The sequence below is a fragment of the Poromitra crassiceps genome, assembly GCF_964638095.1.
Source record: "Poromitra crassiceps genome assembly, chromosome: 12".
Lineage (NCBI taxonomy): Eukaryota > Metazoa > Chordata > Actinopteri > Beryciformes > Melamphaidae > Poromitra > Poromitra crassiceps.
Genome location: NC_139632.1, coordinates 42,530,024 through 42,535,023, shown reverse-complemented (window position 1 = coordinate 42,535,023; position 5,000 = coordinate 42,530,024). Strand labels below are relative to the sequence as shown.

At 50.6% G+C, this 5,000-nt stretch overlaps 2 pseudogenes across 2 annotated transcripts in view; one reads left to right on the top strand and one right to left on the bottom strand.

Annotated features, from left to right (window-relative positions):
- Positions 1 to 1,679, bottom strand: part of LOC310786952 (run domain Beclin-1-interacting and cysteine-rich domain-containing protein pseudogene) — a 2,241-nt pseudogene extending 562 nt beyond the window's left edge. The window contains exon 1 of the transcript in view: positions 1 to 1,679. This exon is cut by the window's left edge and continues 562 nt beyond it. The product of the transcript in view is annotated as a run domain Beclin-1-interacting and cysteine-rich domain-containing protein pseudogene (transcript).
- LOC310786236 (ephrin type-B receptor 1-like) overlaps positions 1 to 5,000 on the top strand; it is a 104,488-nt pseudogene that overhangs the window by 34,730 nt on the left and 64,758 nt on the right. The window contains exons 4-5 of the transcript in view: positions 3,065 to 3,283; positions 4,431 to 4,611. The product of the transcript in view is annotated as an ephrin type-B receptor 1-like (transcript). The remainder of the gene's footprint in view (positions 1 to 3,064; positions 3,284 to 4,430; positions 4,612 to 5,000) is intronic.

Here is a 5,000-nt window from a genome sequence, read left to right as displayed (position 1 = left end):
TACTTGCTGAAGTCCCACTTGCTAAGCACGCGGCCAGGGACGACCGCCTGGCCGTTCTCGTGGCAGCACTGACAGAAGTAGCGGCCGAGGTATTCACAGTACCGCAGTCGCTTGATGTAGTCTGGGTCGACGCGGGTGCCACAACCGGCGCAGCGGTAGTTCTGTTTGGCCACCGCTACTTTCCTCTTTGCGGCGCGGTGGATGTTGAAGATGATCTGTGGCCGGGGCGGTGCCCACTCCAGGTTTCCTCGCACCCGGATCCTCAGCTTGTAGACGTCGGCGTGTTCGCCGTCGTCAGGATTGACGGGCAGAGAGTCTGGGATGGGCAGCAGCTTCTGTGGGGCGTCTTGCTCCGGGACCAGCCAGTCGAGCTCCGAGGCGGCGGGGAGCTGCATGCCCTCGAACCGCCGGAGCAAACCCATGGCTACCAACTCAGCCGAGTTGGGCTGGAGGAAGGAGGGAGAAATAGACTCTGAGCTGAGGAACGACCCGCTGCTGGAGGTGACGCTGTGCTCGATGTCTGCATCTCTCAGTTTGCACTCCTCGACCTCCTCGGCTGCTCCGGAGTCGGACAGTCCCTGGTAGGAGGAGTCCTGGGAGCTGCGCCTGCTGTCTGTGGAGTGGAAAAGGTGCTGAGAGGATGCGCAGGGGGGCAGCCTGCTGTGGTGGATCTGCTGCCTGCGCAGGCGGATCTTCTGCTTCAGCTGCTGTATCTCACAGTCGCTGTCGCCCTCTTCTTCTTCACGCCGCTGCAGGTTGCACTTCATCATCTCGATGGCCGCGATCAGCGACTCTGCAATGCTGAAGTGAGCGTTCTCCTTTTCCAGGTCAGCACAGCTCCCAAAGTCCTGCTCTGACAGGTAGCTGATGAGGCTCTGGCCCTCCGACGGCTTCCTGAACATTCCGTCCGGGACACTGCTGCACTCGGACCCATTGGACTCCATGCAGAGGGAAGTGGGCATGCTGGCATCGCTGCTGTGAGGCGAGAAGGGGCTGTAGTCACTCACGCAGCAGTCGTCGCCTGTAGATTCACGTCTGCGTTTCTGATTGAGCCCCATGTCAGAAAACGAGTGGGCGTGGTCCCCGGTGCCCCAGCCCGGCCCCTTCTGTCCCTCAGAGAAGGAGGAGGAGCATCGGGTAGGGGGCGGGGCCAGGGAGCTCCACCCCGCTGGCTGCTGCTGGCTCTCTCCCCGCCGCTCAATGCTGGGGGTGGCGCTTCGGGAGTGGCGGCAACTGCGTGACCCCAGGTTACCGATGGCCAGGTACTCAGGGCCGTCGTTGTAGTCGCCCTGCCCAAAGTCCCCAGCTTCGGGAGTAAGGGAGGTGGCCGAGGGCGACTCCGTCAGGGAGATGTGTGGGGCTGGAGGGCCGGGGCCAGGAGGGAGTGTCACACCCCACTCGCTCTGCCCCGGCCGATACACACACACCCATGGAGCGCCCGGGCTGCTGCTACCTGGAGAGGTAGAGGCTGTGTTATGGCAGTTTTTGCAGCTGCCTGCCGTCGTAGCGGTGCCAGCGTTGCAGGTGATGCCGTCTCCCTCTTGGCGGGAGCAGTTGGAGGTGGTGAGCCAGTGGTGCAGTGGAGACTCTTCCCTGGAGTCTAGCTCCTCCAGGCACCGCTGGCCCCTCCTGGCACCACCACACACAGAGCCCGACTCTTCAACAGGCCTACTAGACATGGAGAGCTCCTCGGCAGAGACAACCGGACAGTGTCTACGAGAGCCAGCGATCTGGGGTTATTCTGCTCCACAGCCTCCAGACATTGAAACATGGCGGTCATGGGGCTCAGCTAAGCAGAAAAGCTCTTCTTCACTGTATTATTTGCATGTGTCCCAGATGCCTGAGCAGATGTGTCTTCAGATGCTGAGATGACAGCATGTGAAGCTGTGGAGCAGCCAGCACTCTGCACAGAAAGCTGGATAGAGTGGTGGCAGATAGAGGAGGGTTAAGAACTGAGCTGACTTGACCTTCCTGATGAGGGATGGATGGAGAGATCAATAGACAGAAGAAGTGTTGAGGTTGAGGCACATGACCATTTTGGGAGGGATTTGTCAGTTTTGAGATTAGACAGATATGTTGCTTCTATGACTATTATAGTTTCATAAACCACAGGAAACAATAATCATACCGTTAATTTATATGTTTTCATACTATAAGCAGGAGTTAATTTATAACCTCAGCGGGGAAGTCTGTCACTTATCACTTATGTACAGAGCCATTGTGACATCATCAGTGATGTCGTAAATCCTTCTCTACTTACGCACAGATCCATTTGTGACATCACTCACTGATCACATTACTGATGATGACATCGCTTATTGATGACATCATTACTGATGACATACAGTACAATTGCTCGAGTGACATCACTGATGAGATGTTATCGGAACTGAGTCCTTTTTGCCAGACAGCTGGCGGCCGGCCTACATCTGGCTCTGTCTGAAGGTCCAAAGCTCTGACTCACAACCCCTCACCACACCCCCTCCAGCACCCAGATACACCTAGCCACAACCCCCTACCCACCCCTCGACTCCTGACTCTACGACCTCCCTATCCCTAGCCATGGCCCCTTTTCCCTAGCCCCGCCCCCCTCCCTTGACCCGACCCGGATTTGCACCAGAATTTAACGGGTTCTTCCTTGGCTCATGCTACACACCCTTCCACTAAGTTTCATTAAAATCAGGCCAGTAGTTTTCCCGTAATCCTGCTAACAAACAGCACCGAAAACATAGCCTCCTTGGCGGAGGTAAAAAATAAAAAATAAAATACAAATAAATAAATCTGAATTCTCACCATACATATTTTGTAATCCATAATAAAACTACATTTTACAATTCCCTCTGTATCACCTATTTTAATGATTCAATATGCATATTCATATTAGGTAGCGTATAAAACAGGATTCACAAAGTGTTTATATTTTTTTATCCATATCCAATCTTTCATTACACCATTGTAATGAAAAAGAAAATGTAAACATTGACCTTCACCCTCTCTCTCTCTCTCTCTCTCTCTCTCTCTCTCTCTCTCTCTCTCTCTCTCTCTCTCTCTCTCTCTCTCTCAGGTGGACACCATTGCAGCAGATGAGAGTTTCTCCCAGGTGGATTTTGGGGGGAGGTTAATGAAGGTGAACACAGAGGTTCGGAGTTTCGGCCCGCTGTCCCGAGGCCGAGGGTTCCACCTGGCCTTCCAGGATCTGGGGGCTTGCATGTCCCTTCTAGCTGTCAGAGTATTCTACAAGAAATGCCCCAGCGTGGTGCAGAACTTTGCGTTGTTCCCAGAGGTATGGACTATTGTAAATTGGTGTGAAACCTCTGGGGGCCCTTTACACCTGGCCTCAACATGCTTCTCATATTTGGATTGTGTCAACATGTGATTTAGCTGGATTACATTTAGACCAACATCAAAATCTGTCACCACTGTACAGACTGGAATTTAATTGATCTGCCCCTTGCAATATTTCCTCTCGTCATATTTATATTCTATTAACTGACACCAAACACCTCATCTCACTTCAATTCCGATCTATGAAGTAGTGTATGTTGCTATCCAAGCTTCCTGCTACCCGTTTCATTTGCCCGCACTCCCTGGTTGGATCCTCATGCAAAAGTTCTACTATGAATCCTCGATACACTGGAAAGGAATTGCATACAAATTTCCCCATTCTTTAGCATCGAGTTGTACAATCTCTACAACCTAGCGTGCAGCTTAATTCGAATTCTGTCACTCACTCTCTCCTTAATTCGAATTATGTAAGCAGCCAATCAGATTCCTTTGTTTCACTCTCTCCTTAATTGGAATTCTGTCAACAGCCAATCAGATTCCGTTGTTTCACTCTCTCCTTAATTGGAATTACGTCATTTTGTTGGAATAATGTCAACAGCTAATCAGATTCCTTTCTTTCACTCTCCCCTTAATTTGAATTCTGTCAGCAGCCAATCAAATTCATATGTTTCACTCTCTCCTTATGAATCCTCCATTCAATGGAAAAGAATTGCATGAGATTTTCCCCATTCTTTAGGATCAAGTTGTACAATCTCTACAACCCAGCTTGCACAGGTTACCTGAAAAAGCCCATTTAGGTGGGAGACCCCCGGGTGGTAGACCCAGGGGTCCCCTTGGAGGGTCGGAGAATTAAGGGGTCTCCTAGGGGTCGGATCCAGACTCTAACCCTAAAGGGCATTTAGATGCGCCCATTAGGTATTTCTGTAACATGTCATCCAGAGACAAAATTGGCAATAGAGAGTGACTAGAGAACACTCAGAATAATTGTTTTGTGTTGTTACAACAAATGTTTGATACACTTAATGTCTTCTATCTAAATGAGCTCGGTTTCACACATCACATCAGATGCTATTGCTGTAAAAGGTCTTCCTCGCTCCAGGATTTTCAAGTTTTTGATCTGCGTTTGTGATCTGGATTCTTTGCAGACACTGACCGGAGCAGAGTCCACCTCGTTAGTTATCGCCAGAGGAAGCTGCATCCGCAACGCCGAGGAAGTGGACGTGCCCATAAAGCTCTATTGCAACGGAGACGGGGAGTGGATGGTGCCCATCGGCAGCTGCAGCTGCAAGGCGGGTTACGAACCAGACAATGGCAACGTGTGCCGAGGTGAGCAATAAAACTGAACAATTAACACAGGCCCCACAATGCATCTGTGCTGCATGGTGACATGTTGTCAATTCATTTCAATCTGATCGACAAAAGCTAACAAGCCAACATGACAACTAATCAATATCCCAGGAAAAGCTACTATTACACAGCCACAGCAATCGTGTTATTAGCAGGCATTATTTCACCTACAACAGACAGGAGCTAATAAGCCAACATATGAACTTACAAAATCAATATGCCAGAGATCATGCTACTAACAAAGACCACCAGCAAGCATGCTGCAGGCAAATGGATCGTTCAGACCCAGTCACATTCAAGGATACCTAGTCCAGCGTACTACTACACCTGTTACAGTCCAGCGTACTACTACACGTGTTACAGTCCAG